Source organism: Myotis brandtii, unplaced genomic scaffold (genome assembly GCF_000412655.1).
Source record: "Myotis brandtii unplaced genomic scaffold, ASM41265v1 scaffold1647, whole genome shotgun sequence".
Lineage (NCBI taxonomy): Eukaryota > Metazoa > Chordata > Mammalia > Chiroptera > Vespertilionidae > Myotis > Myotis brandtii.
The window spans coordinates 374319-390440 of NW_005356032.1; the positions used below are offsets into that span (position 1 = coordinate 374319).

Sequence of the window (16122 nt, forward strand, 5' to 3'; positions counted from 1 at the left end):
TGTTATTCCTATTTTCACCCAGCAGGTTCTTGATATCCAAGCATACTCATCTATGTCCTCATGATTTTAAGTTGCCCAGAGATCCATTCCTTCTAAGCATGATATAAACATAATACCATATACACTATACATTCATATAGATATTTCTACTATGTACGTAATATAAATGAAATTCAAATAAACTGCAAAGTGAAACTCTAAATCATGCAGCTAGAGATCCATGAAGCCATTGTAAATCATATTAGAAATCTGCTAGAATAAACATACAAAGTCATTGGTAAATGAGGATCTGGCAAAAATATATAGTTTACAATTCAAAGAGAGAAAGGGGCACAATAAGGACTGCAAAGTAAATTTATTTGGATATCAAATAATTAAGAAAAGGCCTTAGGGAAAATAATGAATGCTTTGGATACAAGTCATAAAAATACAATATCCCTATTTAATATCACTTTATTCCTGATACATTGGGTGATTGTTAGAACCATCCTGCTTGATTGAGCTGCTAACATTGACCATGCAGTGAAGGGCAGCGCGCTGTGCTTTAATCCAGTTTTGTTGGAATAATCACCCAAAGCAATATGTAATTCTTTTGTTTTTTTCATCCTAGCAATTCTGCATAATTGCAATTCCATCTAAATTTTATTAAATATATGAGAAAATTCACTAGTTTTATTTACTTAATGACAAACCTATTACAACATAAATTTCAAATCAAAATTATTTTTTAAACTATTTTCAATTAAACCTTGGTCTTTAATTGTTCCAGTTTTATTGAGATATAATTGACATATAAATGATTATTGTTTGTGGATTTTAAGTAGTTTTATTTTTCAGGTATACAAACATCATTGAAAAATAAAAATTCTTTTACTTGAGTGGGATATGTCTTAATCCAGAAGTCAGATCTAGATCCAATAAACAAATTTTTTTTAAATATATTTTTATTGATTTCAGAGAGGAAGAAAGAGGGAGAGAGAGATAGAAACATCAATGGTGAGAGAGAATCATTGATCCGCCGCCTCCTGTATTCCCCACATTGGGGATAGAGCTCGAAACCCAGGCATGCGCCCTTGACTGGAATGGAACCTGGGACTCTTCAGTCCGCAGGCCAAAGCTCCATCCACCAAGCCAAACCAGCTAGGACCAATAAACAATTTTTTAAAGTTAAAATGTTCTAATAGTAAAACGCACTTAAAATTTTTTTAAATGTCTAACAGAAGAGCTTTCCAACTATAGGATCAGCTGAATATTCCTCCACAGCCAGATGAGCCTATAGCATGGATATGATGTAGATTTCCATATCAGAAAGTGGATAAACTTATCTGTGGGCCTCCTTCCAAATGTTGATTTCAATGGGCATAACTGAGACTAAAACAGCATTTTCTAATGTTTCTAGAAATAAGAATCCTTTAAAAGTTCCATCAACAAAAGGTTGTGTAGCTAAATGAAGTATAAAAACACTTCACACCAAATTCTACTAACATGTAAATTCACAGGGTGCCTTATAGCTCTTCCACATCTCAAAAGTCCCCCAGACAAGAAACATGTTTAATTTTATTGAATAGAGCATTTCTCATATTAATTTTATTCTTTAAGCCTTTCTTTTTTTTCTTTCACTTAACATCAAGGTCTCATGAAAGCACAGTTGATATTAAAAATATTTAACAAACTTAGAGTGAAGGCACTAAACAATCAAATGGCTCTTCGACTAATTAGAATGACTATGAAATCAGTCTTCTTTGGAACATATTTAGGGAATATTTTGGTTTAAATCTGAGATCTTGTTTAATAATCTAGTGTCATCAACCTGAAAAATTGCCATAATTATAAAATTTAATTTTTGCTTATAGTTGTTGAATTCAAATGAGCTGAGGTAATGCAAATCACTTCAAAAAGGTCATAAACATGACTGTCACATGTTCCTAGCATCACTAAATCTACCCTAAAAGAAAAATAATCTACCCTGAAAAATTTAGTTCTAACCTTTAGATACTTAAGACAATTTTCAAAACTAAACTAAAAAATGTAAAAATAAATAAGGAGTAGGTGAAGTTTTTACTAGCCATCAAATATCTCTTCTTAGATCTGATTTAAAAAATAAGTAGTAAAGGTTGGATATTAGGTTATTTTCCCTGGTGACTACCACCTGTTTGGGATGGGGCAAGCATTAGATAAATGATATTGTGATTTATAATAAGAAACTTATGTTTAGTCATTGTCCTATTTCTGGCAGGAGCTTCCTTGGAATTCCCTAAGTGATGGCTGAAACCATGGTGTCTTTTGTTATGTTAATAAGGAGGCCTTTGGACTCCACCTAAGGATAGAGGCTAGTTGCCCATGGACCCAACTGTGTGATTAGATTGGAACATTCAGTCCCATCCCCCTGACCTTGCGGGGGTGGGAGTGGGGGGCTGAAGACTGAGTTCAATGGCCACTGGCCAATGACTGAATCAACCATACCTGCAAAGTGAAGCTCCCATAAAAACCCAAAAGGATACACATGCTTCAGGGAGCTTCCAGGTTGGTGAATCCATGGAAATTTGGGGAGTTGGCACACAATAGAGGGCATAGAAGCTCCAAGCTCTTTCCCCATACCTTGCCCTGTGTAGGTGTTCCATTTGGCTGTTCCTGAGTTATATCTCTTTATAATAAACTGGTTAGTCTATTCAGTAAAATGTTTTTGTGAGTTTGGTGAGAAACTCTAGCAAATTACCTAAACCCAATGTCATGATAAACTACCAAGTCCTGTAATGAACATGAAAGGGACAGGTGCTAGACATTTATTTCCCAGACCTAAGTCATTTCCTGGTTATACTTACAAAGTAAAAATCATGGTATCAATATAGTTATTTGTGGGTTGCAAGACATTGATAATCCATCCAGCCATCTAACTGACATGTTTGAGTGCTTGAACTGTGCCAAGGACTGTGCTAGCTGCCTAAGGTAGTGAAAAATAAGACCTGTGGGTCTTTCCTGGGGGAGCTCACAGAGGAAGACTTTCTTATCCCTGATCAGTAATTGACACAAGATAATGGACAAAATGAGTGGTTTGCTTTATTACACATTCGAGAGATAGAAAACAGAGAGAAAAGTCTTGGAAGAGTTGGACAGCTTTATTATCATTGATTGCTGAGTAACCACCAATCAAAGGGCAAGCTGAGTGGCTAGAAATGCTACGGGCCTTATTAAGTGACTGCAAGAGCCAGGCACTTTCAAAAGCTTGCCCTTCCCTCGCAGTTCAATTTTCATTTCATGAAGAAACAGCTTGGTAAGCCTAAGGTCATGTTCTTGGAGGTCCATAACAGAGATGATTTAATGCACCTAGTGAGCTGCCTACTGGACTGCCACCTAAGGTCATAAGATTTTGAATCATGGGAGGATTTAATGACTTGGGCAACTTTCTTTCCTGCAAATATGTGCAAGCTGGATGATGAATAGTACTGAAGTATAATATATGATGCTGATCATTCATTTAAATTCTCGAAGAAGTGGAGGAGAAACAATTAGCAGAGGGCATTCTTGACTTACCTGAGCAGCAATGCATCTCTGACTCCCGAGGCACTCATTGTAGCAGTCAGGCCAGAAGACATATCTTTAATTTCTGCAAAATCTAGTTCTAGCTAGAACTAATGAGAACATGATCATAATAGATGTCTCTTGTTTCTCATGCAGTGTGGCTGTGGAGTTTTATGGGACAGAGTCAACAACAACAGAAAAAGGGCTGCTCCTTTTGTACAGCATTCTTTGTGCTTGGTCAGTCTTGTCACTATCTTAGTGTCACAATAAAAAGACATTTCAGGGGCTGTGTGAGGACAGGTAGAGTGCATTTTTGCAGTCAGAGTGGACCAGTGAATGGAATCACATTAGAGAGGATAGGGGTGCTATTCTTGGCTCTGGCATCATCTCAAAGAATGACCTTGGCCGAATCATTTAACCTTTTTGAACCTCAGTTTTCTCATCTGTGAAAGGAGGGAAAGAATAATCTGCCCCTTTGTTCCCTCTTAGGTTTGTTGGAGAATTAAATAGATTCGGGTTGTAAACGGAAGTGCATTGAGCCCATGAGAAGAAAAAGAAGACATTACCTAAATATATCACATTCTCTTCATCATTACTAATTTCCAAAGGTGAAGATAACCTTGTAAAAGAACTATGTAAGCTAATTGTTTTTGTTTTGTTTTGGAAACAAAGGTTCAACTGGCATCCCTGAATTAGAAAAGAGAGGTTTCCAAACTACTTTAAGACAGAAAGGAGCAAAAAGTTTTAGATTTTGCTCTATACTATTTTCTTTAGTTATTATCTTTTTAGAAAACATATGTTATATTTAGAGGTTTTGGTATTGCATAGTTGAGCATATGTAAAGGAACTTTCTTTCCAATTCACTAATAGAAAGGGAGTAAGGGAGGGAGGGAAGAAGAAAAGAAAAGAGGGAGGAATAAACAGAGAAAAAAAACCCACATGGCTAGAATAAACTGACCTGAGAAGATAAAGCAAAATTTTTAATTTAAAATACTATATAATACAAATGAAGTTAAAGATGTGTTTGTCCAGAATAGGCTTAACTGGAAGTGGATTGATGTGATTTTCTAGATAATGTCCTAGATTTCTCTACCTTAATGAGATGTAATCTTAGAAGAGCTCTATCCACTAAGAAATTATAAAAGAATAATCTTCATTTCTCCATGATTTCTTAAAATCAAAATGGCCTTATTCCTACTCTAAAGCAATTTATTCCTCCTCTAAAGGAATTTATTCCTCTCTCTAAATCCATTCTTTTCATGGTCAAACTAGGAGAAAATAGCATTGTGAAACTACTTGGCAGCAATTAGAGATCCTTCAATGATTCATGAATTTTCAGCTTTCTCATATGAAAAATGTGAAATTGGACCCAATGATCCTAAATTTTTCTTTAGTTCTAAATATAGCGCTATGATTTGTGACCATGATGTTAGAGAAATATTTTTATTTTTTGCCAATATATTTTGGATCCGAGATCAAATTGTTACTTACATTCTTCAACATAATCCTCCAGTGGTCAAATGTCTCCAAGGACATTTTAGAATCACTTTAACCTTGTAAATAATTTTTAAATTGATATCTTAACTTTATAGTAATTTCCCCTGTGAGGGTGGGGGATGGGGTAGTGGAGAGTTTTTGCTTCTTACTTTATATTTTTATTTTTCTTCAAGCATTTACTACTTTTTAAATTGAAAAATAAAAAAGAATCCAGCACAAGAATTGTGCATGTCTTTAGTCCAATTTAAGTAGCTACTGATTATATAAAAAATGCTTCAAGGTAAAAATCTAATGTAAACTCAATAATACCATTTTTAACCCTAGAGGCACTTTTCAATAAACTTTAGCTCCTTGTACAATATTTGCTAAAAAAAAAATAGGGAAAATGTTAGTAAGAAATAGGTGAAATGTAGTGTGTATCATTATGTCCCTTGAAAATGCTTGGTGCACATATGGGTTTACAGTCCACTGTGAGAGCAAAGCCTTCTGAACATCCTCAGTGCATGATGGGAATTACTTGTCCAAGACTATGTGATTTAAAATCTAGTACTCAGCCCTAGCCAGTTTGGCTCAGTGGATAGAGCATGGGCCTGCAGACTAAAGGGTCCCAGGTTCGATTCCGGTCAAGGGCACATGCCTGGGTTGCCAGCTTGATCCCCAGAAGAGCGTGTGCAGAAGGCAGCTGATCAATGATTCTCTCTCATCATTGATGTTCCTATCTCTCTCTTCTTCTCCCTTATTCTCTGAAATCAATAAAAATATATTTTTTAAAAATCTAGTACTCATTTATATTCCTTCAATCAATCTAAATATCCTAAGCTAGAATGATAGGGTTGGAGGTAGAAGAGGACCATACTGAATGGGGACAATATTAAAAATATTGCAGTCAAATCTCTCTTTTGAAATAGAACCCCAATATCTGACTATACTAATCTACCCAGTTAAAAAGTGTATAAACATATTGTAATTGATAGGGTGTTTCAAAAGTAAAACACCCTTCTTACATCCTCATTCCTGGCCATCTACTTCAGCACTGATTCTGGGCTTTGGTATATAATTTGCTCTAGACAATGAAACTAGCAGTTGGCATGGACTAGCCTACTAGTTTCTTAAATTTATCTTTATTATTGAAATTATTACAGATGTCACCATACATCCTTCCATTGACCCTACTTTCTTCCTCTCCCAGGCATTCCTGGCACTGTTGTCTGTCTATGGCAGTGATGGCGAACCTTTTGAGCTCTGCATGTCAGCATTTTGAAAAACCCTAAATTAACTCTGGTGCCATGTCACATATAGAAATTTTTTGATATTTGCAACCATAGTAAAACAAAGATTTATATTTTTGATATTGATTTTATATATTTACATGCCATTTAACAAAGAAAAATCAGCCAAAAAATTAGTTCGCGTGTCACCTCTGACACGCATGTCATAGGTTCGCCATCACTGGTCTATGGGGTCTGCATGTAAGTTCATTGGTTAATTTCTTCCTGCTCCCTCCACCATTCCCTCTGAAATACATAAGTCTGTTGCATGCTTCAATGTCTCTGGATCTTTTCTGTTCATTAGTTTATTTTGTTCATTAGATTCCACATATGTGAAATCTTAAAGACAAATAGACAAGGTGCTCCCATTGCCCAAACCAACCATAACACATGTGAGTGTGGCTTTCTCTGACCAGCTGTCACTCAGCTGGCTCATCAGTTCACTGATACTGTATGAAATTATCCCAAATAAAACCAGAAGACAAAAAAACAAAACAAAAAAAACCAAAAACTGCCCAAATGAATCTGGTTCCAAATTGCCAAATGATTGCTATTTTAAGCCACTAAGTTTTGAGATGGCTTAAAATGCACCTAAAACTAACTTATACAATATAGTCAAGTGGGTTTATTCCAGAGAATGCAAGGTAGGTTCAATATCAGAAAACCAATCAATGTGATTCACTATATTAGTTTAAAAAATCATATAATCATTTTATTAAATGTAAGGGATAAAAAGCATCTGATTAGTTTCAAAACTTATTGGTTGGGTAAAATTTTATGAACTAGACCCAGATAAAAACTATCTTTCCTTGATAAAGTCTACATACCGGAAATAAATGCTCCTGCATATATTAATGAGAATGGTCATTGTAATAATCTTTAAAAAATATTAACAGCTTGGACAAGGGGTTAATATACACAATATATTTAAAAAAAACAACACCTCATACAACTCAACACCAAACAAACAAAAAAACCCCCAACAATCCAATTAATAATGGGCAGAGGACAGGAAGAGACACTTCTCCCAAGAATATATACAAATGGCCAATAGATATATGAAAAGATGCTCAACTTCACTAGATATTAGAGAGATGCAAATCAAAACTGCAATGAGATACTATCTCACACATGTTAGAATGGCTGTTATCAAGAAGACAAGTAATGGCAAGTGTTGATGAGGTTGTGGAGAAAAAGGAACCCTCATTCACTGCTGGTGGGAACATAAACTGGTACAGCCACTATGGAAAACAGTATGGATGCTCCTCTAAAAAGGGTGGAGGGGGCAAAGGGGAAGGGGCAAAAGGGGGACATCTGTAATACTGTCAACAATAAAAAATAAATTAAATTAATAACATAAAAAATATTAGCATTTGCCTTACAGAGATAAAGATTTAGAAATCTTTAAATAATATATTATAATTATTTTATAATAATATAATAACAATATATTATTATTATTTTTAAAATATATATTTTATTATTTTTTTACAGAGAGGCCGCAACCAAGGTACATGCCCTTGACCAGAATCGAACCTGGGACCCTTGAGTCTGCAGGCTGACGCTCTATCCACTAAGCCAAACCAGTTAGGGCAAGGTTTCTAATATTATTGCTTCCACTTAACATGATCTATTAAAATTCCCAAAATAAAAATGATGTGTATTGAGAGAAACAGAAGAGAAATAGTTCAGAAGAATATAGATTATAATATCTTATTTATAGATTGCTTTGATCATTTCTTTATTTGGAAAGCCAGAAAAACAAATAAGCTATTAAATCTAAGAAAAGAGCTCAATAGAGTGGATAAAAAAAATCAATACACTAAAATCAACTGTATTCCCTAATTGCATCAATAATAAGATAAAATACAAGATATATTTGCAAAGCAACAAACACTATAGCATATAGGGTTTTATCTAATTAACTAAAGGCCCAATGCACGAAATTCATGCAAGGGACTGGGCCCTGGCAGCGGTGGCTTGGTCTGGAAGGTCGTCCAGAGGTCGTCTAGTCTAATTAGCATATTGTGCTTTTATTATTATATATGCAAAAAATCTTCATAGTGAAAGCTTTAGCTCTCTATCAAAGGACACATATAAAATATATGTCACAGTTATGGGTGAGATGACAGAACACTACAATAAAATCAATTTTCTTGTATTAATATATAAATTACATACAATTCCAATAAAAATTCACACTTTTTTTTGAGGGGCAGCATTAAAAAGGGATTTGAAATGTCTATGGAAGAGTTAATTTCTCCAGACAGCTAGAGCAGTTTTGAAAATAAGACCAAGATGGAGAACTTGTTCCACCAGATAGCGAGATTCATTGGGAACATACTAACTAAACAAAAACGTAGAGGTCTAAGGGAAAGTCCAACAAATAGTCATGTAAGAGGATTTCACTGAGATTGCAATCCTGAGAGAAAGAAATTATTTCTAAATGAAAAAGCAAATGGAGATAGTAAAGATTAAAACTGAAAGAAAAAAAAACAAAAATACAAGTCAATACAAATTTAAAAACTCATTAATTTTGCTTCACAAAACCCTTGGCTTGCCAAAAGGACTCATAAATATCACAAATTAAAATAAAACAATAAAAAAACCCAAAACTATGTTCTTCTAAATTGTCCTAGTAACTGCTTATTGTTAAAGTGATAGGAAGAAAAGTGCTCTTCAAACAATGAGGTCTTATGCCTATTTATATTTTTAGCTCTTAGGTATATTTTGGTATGTCATATGTATGATTTCGAAAGAAAAACTGTTAGTTGATCATTAATTTGGGCATCTGCCTTGCAATTCATGTTTAGTTACACAAATCACCTTAGATAACTCCTCAGTAAAAATAAATACAAGTAGAGGATGCTTCGTATCAGTAATGTTAGACCTCTAAGAACTGGGAAAGCTCAGTCTGGGGAATAGATTTCAGCTTTACTGAATGAAAAAACACTTTCCAGTTTAGGAGAGGAGGGATTATCCAGTGCCAATGGAGGAGGCGCTCAGGAAGATGGAAGCAGAATGATCCTTTCTGTGCTAACGCCAGAAACACTGTGAATGGTACTCGGGATCGTGTAAAAATAGCCACTGTCTGGCACTCACAGGTCTGGATCGTGGTGTGTTAAACAATAATACCTTCCCCTGATGGAACTCCTTGGGGCCAAAAAGCTTTCACCTGTATTATCCCATTAACCTCACTGCATTTTTATGGGAAATGTGTTTATTTTTTGAAATGACATTGAAATATATCCTTAAAAGAATATTGTAGGTTTGTACAAGGTTCTCTTCTTTTTAAACCAACACATTACCTTTTAAAAATCAATAGTCTCCTCTTTAAATTATCACATTTCAAAATGATAGCAGCTAATAAATGTTAATATGATTTTCCAAAATGCTATCTCTCTCAATTTCTATGCCCTCATCTTCACCCTGCCTTCTCAAGGCAAAGGATATCTTTCCATTCTTTACAGTAGTATCAAAATTATGGATTTTGTTCAATTTTAAAGTGGTATTTATGAACATGAATTAATGTAAATGCAAAAAGTCCCCATATTTTTTACCACCTGATTGAATTAAGGCCTGTGCTTTTAAAAGGGCTGCTTTAGTCGCCTCCAATCCGTTCAATCACACAGAAATACAAGCTCAGACGGATGAGGCTTTTCTGCAAAGCTTTCATTCTAGGCTGCAGTCCACATGTTAGCCTCATATTTTATTCGTAACTTGTTGCTGCTGTTCAATCTATAAAATCTCTCCTGAAGGCTCCCAAACTGCTTGTAATTTAAACTTTTACTTTTGGTGACTCACCACTTTCAAGCTGCCATCTCTGACCATATCCCCTTTCCAGTTGAAGTTATGCATTCTTTGAACTAATAATTGCTTCACTTTTTACTCTATTTGGGGATTCTTAAATTAGCTGTTACAATTTATTGCCCACATTATTTTGTGCTCAGGCACTTTTCCTGGAAATAAGTTCATGCTATTTGCAATGAGCAAACATTTGACTACTGCAGGAATACAGACCGGAGAATGCCAGGAATGGGTTTATGTCCCCAGCGCACCATCACTGTGTGGCCCTGGATAACATTTAGCTCCTTAACATGCCAGGTGCTCACTTTGCTCAACTCCACAAGGAGTTAAGTTAGAGTATGAGCATCTGCCTGTTCCATGCTCTTTAGTCTCAATTTGGTCAATGAGACTTTCAAAAGTTTATCAAATTGTCATTATTTTTATCATTAGCCCATTTGTCTAAAATAAAGGACCATTAACAAAGCCAGCATTTTCCTTTATGCTGACATCCAATCATTATAAATATTTCTCATGGACTTATTCTTAGAATGCCTATGAGTAACCTGGACCCTTTTTAAAAAATGTATATATTTTTATTGATTTCAGAGAGGAAGGGAGAGGGAGAGAGAGAGAGAAACATTAATGATGAGAGCAAATCATTGATTGGCTGCCTCCTGCACGCCCCACACTGGGGATTGAGCCTGCAACCCAGGCATATGCCCTGACCAGCAGTCGAACCATGACCTCCTGGTTCATAGGTTGACTTTCGACCACTGAGCCATGCCGGCCGGGCTGGATTCTTATTGATCTCCCCTTTTGGAGTCTTAGCAACTTGGCTTTCTCAATAGTTTTCTGAGAGGGCTTCTCGCGCTTTCTTGGTATTCTTTTTTACCTCTAGAGACCAAACGACATCACAACTATGCTAATATTGCCACATACTCCCTCAAAAGCCCCAACTTGTTTGTGCCTATTCACTCAGCTAATACTTTATCAAAGTTGTCCAATTGAGTACTGTAAACACAGGGATTTGTCAGACATTTTACATGCCCCCTGTTAGAAGTCTGCAGGTTCATTAAGAATTAACTTTCTGGTATATTTTTCCTCTGATACTTTCCTCACGACTGAGCTATCAATTTTGTCTCTTGCCTATAGAAAGAGAGCAAAGAGAGAAGAAAGCTAACTGAGAAAACATATGTAAAAGAGCCAGCACAGTATCAGGCACATAACAAGTGTTCAATAGGTGGTAACTATTATTCTTATCATCAGCAGCATCACATTAGTTTATGTGTATTAAGAACTCCTTACTGGATTCAATTCTTTTTTAAAAATATATTTTATTGATTTTTTACAGAGAGTAAGGGAGAGGGACAGAGAGTTAGAAACATTGATGACAGAGAAACATCAATCAGCTGCCTCCTGCACACCTCCCACTGGGGATGTGTCCGCAACCAAGGTACATGCCCTTGACCGGAATCGAACCTGGGACCTTTCAGTCCGCAGGCCAACGCTCTATCCACTGAGCCAAACCAGTTAGGGCTGGACTCAATTCTTACTTCCACTTTTCAGTAGATACAGCAACCTTGGAGGATGCTACATTTTATCTCCACTTCATAGATTGGCAGACTGCGCCCTCAGGGTTTAAGTACCTTGACTGCAGTCATATAGTCAAAAACTGAGCTTGCATTTGTCAGAATCACTGCCCCTGCTTTGATGTGACATCACCCATTGCTTACCCAGCTTCACCAAAGTATTACTCAACTTTCTGCTCTTCTCTCTTTTCCCCATTCTGCCATTCTCCCACCCCAGTAAAGTTCACTTGTATTCTCCCATTCTCGGCGAGGTCTTAGAAGGTGAAAAGGGGTGGATATTGAGGTTAAAGAAGGAAACACTATGTTATTCAAATATTGACTTCATCCTACGCATCCTACCCAAACTTCCAGCTTTCACCTACCCATTCTCTGGCCCAGGCATTCACAGAACAGTTCCTATTTCCATCTTATGTATTGTGTTTTCTTGTCTTTATTCCATTGCTTTTTCTCTACTTATAATGAATATCTCCCTTTCCCTTGATTCGTCACCAGTTCTTACTTTATACTCTCTGCCGGAAGCCGGTCCATTCTTGCTGCTTGACACAGTCGCTGCAGGAAAGAAACATCTGCACAGCATATGTTTCAAGGGACCTGGCGTATATAGCATATTGTTCTTAATATGTTTGCTCTCCTTAGCGCCATGTGTTTTAACCAAGGTCACCTCTCCGAGAAAGGTTGTTTCCCCAGGTGGGGATTTTTCCCTGAGGTTAGGGAGGGGATACAACCCCTTAACTAAGTGCCAGGCGGGTAGTTAATCACTTTAACTACAAACAATCACGCTTAAGCTACATAATCTTTACTCCCTGGAATGGAGATAAGAGACGCCCTAACCTTTGCAATAGAAATTGACAGGATTAAAATCGACTGGTATAAATACAGATGTAACAAGACAATAAACATCAGATCCTGATCAGATCCTAACCAGAACTTTGGCAGGAGATCCTGGCTAGAGGTCCTGACTAGGCTGCTGATCAACTGAAGGCTGTCTCCGTGTCATTCCTTCTTCGCCGACTCCGTCCACACCTTTGGGGACCCCTGGACCTGCTGGGGTTGGACCCCAGCAACTCTCCATTAAAATCCAAATCTTCACGTACTTGAAATATTGGGGGGGGGGCAGTCTGTAAAGTACCTGACTGTCTAACTACTGTACTGTACATCTGAAGCTAATACAGAATAATAGATGTTGAACGGTAATTGAAAAAAATCAAAATCTCCCTTTAAAGCTCATCTTAAATGTTACTTGTGCCTGAAGCCTCCTAGACATGCCTAGTCAGAAATAACTACTTGTTCCTCCGTGCTTCTCCAATGATAGTTATGCTAGAGTGGCAAGTGATTTTACACCTTGAGCCTCACCTGCAGAAAATATAGCCTCTCTGCCCTTCCAGATCCTCTTTTCATCCAGCTCTGTCCTATGGCTGGCTTGCATGGACTGCCTTCATAGGTGTCCTTGCTCTGGCTTCTCTTGGGTTCACCAATGAAGAGCAGCCACAGGAGATTGTAGGGAGTGAAGGAGGAGATGACCTCAGGGTGTTAATTCCTCTGGGTCCCTCCCCGTCAAGTTACTGAGGGTGAGTTGTACCTCTCAGTGAATGTACAGCTTCTCTGAGGGTGGTCACAGCTTCTATGAGGAGCTCTCTCTCCCCAGCAATGGCTCCCATGTCCTTCCCCTCCTCGGCCCAGATGATAAAGTAGCCACGCTTATACTGAACCCAGGGTGCTGCACCATCTCGTTTCTCTACATGCTGCTCAAATGATGCTGCTGAGACCCTCTCTGATGGACTTGTTACTATGCTCTTCTAAGCTGTTGCTTTTACAAGCCACATTACTGCACTTATTAGAAGAGTGTCTTCAGGGTGAGTCAATAAGCTCTGATTGATGATAATGATAACAGCTAGAATTTATTGAACACATACGATGTTTTGCTCACTCTCTTGAGTGCATTGCATGCATTAGTCTAATTTAATTAAATCCCTATTAGCTAGGCAAGGCATCAAGATGGTTAGAAGGTACCAGAAGTAACTTGCTCATGGGCACCCCAGTGGCTGAGTGGAGCTTAGGACTCAGGTCTGTCCAAAGCCTAAACCTTAAGTTCTAGGTTTAAGCCGATGCTTTGCAAACCTGTGTGTATCACCTGGATGGTTTGGTAAACAGAGACACTAGGCCCACCCCCGAGTCTGATTCTGTAAGTCTGGAGCAGGGCCCAAGAATTTTATTTCTAACAAATTCCCAGGAGAAGCAGATGTGCTGGTCTGGGTACCATACTTTGAGAGCCACTAGTTCAGGCAACAGTGCTTTCCATACACAAGGTCTTAAACAGCCATTCAATAGTATGAACGACAAATATTTTGGGCTTGTGTCTTGCTGAATTCCTAACTGCAAGTCAGACTATCAAAGAAATATTATCGTCTTTGTATTGTCAATACATAAGATCCCATGCAGCCAGCATTTTAGGTGTTAGAATAATTTGCCGGTGATAAATGTCAAAAAGAAATGCACCAAGGCCAGGTGGGTACTTGAATTATTGGGATGATCACTTTGTAAATCATATAATTGTCTAAACATATGCTGTACACCTGAACCTAATAAAAAATAATAATGAATATCAACTGTGATTGAAAAATAAAATACAAATAAATGCACTACTCTCAGGACTTCATTCTGATCAAGCAAACTGTAAGTAAACAGATAAGTATAATGCAATATGATAACTGTTAACTCCTTTACTACAGCATATATGTATCACCTTAGCTGAGCACATTTGAGGAAGCAAAAATAGGGAGGTAATACAATCCTTCTCAAAGAGGCAATGATGGGACTAAATATTTTTAAAAGTGTTACTCTACAGGAAACACATGAGAAGATGAGCATTCTAAGGACAGGAAATGCCCTTTTGAGAAACTTGCAAATGGAACTGAAGATACAAGGTACCGACAATGTACCACATGTTCCCAGAACGTAAGTGTGGCACTCTGCCTCTCTGAAAGGGGACGCTAACCTTTGCTCACCACACACATTATTCAGGCAAGTCCTTACTGAGCACCTCTTCCATGCTAGACGCTGAGCTTGGCATCAGGGTTGCACTAATGATGCAGACGTAGTACCTGCCCTCAAGGAGCCTTGTTTAGATCATGCACATCAGCTAGATACATGGCCTTATGGACAACATATTCTGTTCAAACGTAGTCTCAAGCAAAATATATTCACAAAGGTGATCCTGGAGTCAAACGGCCAGAGACCTCACCTTAGAATCCGTGTTCATGTTATTAACTGGTAGTTAAAAATTATTTTATATGCCAAGATGGCTTAGGCTTAGAAGACATAACTGTCCCTCATATGTATAATATGAACCAGATTATAAACATGTGACTTTTTCTAGAAGAAAATGTCCCTTCTTTCCCAAGAAGCTAGAAGTAGGGGTTGGGGGTAGGAATACTTTCATCAAAGGCCAATCTCATTCCAACTGCCAGGCACAGCTGAAATTCACATCCTTCTGACTGGCTTCCAAACTAAGTAATTTAACAAAGGGATGATGAAAAAAATGGCCATAAATCTTATGCTGTGTGTTTTAATTTAACTCTAGGTTAGCATAGGAAAACTATTACTTGCATTGATTAGAAATATGGTTTATGGCTGCATAGATTATCAACCCTGAACATTTTAAAATTATTGGCGTGGCTGACATGATGAACTACACAGGAGCACTTCTAGATGGCATCTCAATGTCATTTGTTACTCATATCTTACTGGTCTAGGAATAAATATATATTTCACTCAATGTAAGGTCTTATTCCAATCACCAAAATATGCCCATGTCTATTCAATGGTTGTAATCATAAAACCATCAGCTAAACATTTAGAAAATTCAGAGCAAGTGAATTCTAGTATTAACTATCCAACTATTATTATGCTATTTCCCCACTTTGTTGAGCCTGATATAATGATCTGGTCAGTCTGACTATGGGGATGTATTTATGACTTCATTAAAATGTTCTGAGATATATTTTGAAAGACTTAAATTGTGGTCTGTAGGGTCTGACAGAAAGCATGCAAATTTCTCTGATATTAGCTGTGTGACCTTGACCAAATGACTTAGGATCTCTGAGACTCACTTTCTAATCTGTAAAATGATAATAATAATAAAACTCAAGTTGTAAAGCTGAAGAAAAAAAACTCACTTTCTAAACTGTAAAATGATCTACACTAATAAAAAAGAAACATGGTAACTGGCGTACGACCGCTACCCTTCCCATTGGCTAATCAGCATATCCTTATGCAAGTTAACTGTCAGCCAAGATGGCGGCCGGCAGCCATTCAATGAAGCGAACAGGGAGGCTTGCTTGCTCCAGTGACTGCGGACTCCAACATTCCCCGACTGCTGCTGCCGGCCTCTCAGCTGCAACTCTAAGCAACTATGTACTATGTTGCAAATATAGAAGCTAAACAAAACCCCAGAAACCGGCTTT

General features: G+C 37.3%; 1 protein-coding gene across 1 annotated transcript in view; it reads right to left on the reverse strand.

The window, feature by feature from the left end:
• The window catches only part of LOC102258093 (metabotropic glutamate receptor 7), a gene marked incomplete at its 3' end in the record, with an annotated part of 416098 nt that overhangs the window by 369437 nt on the left and 30539 nt on the right, over window positions 1-16122 (reverse strand). The gene's annotated exons all lie outside the window — the stretch shown is intronic.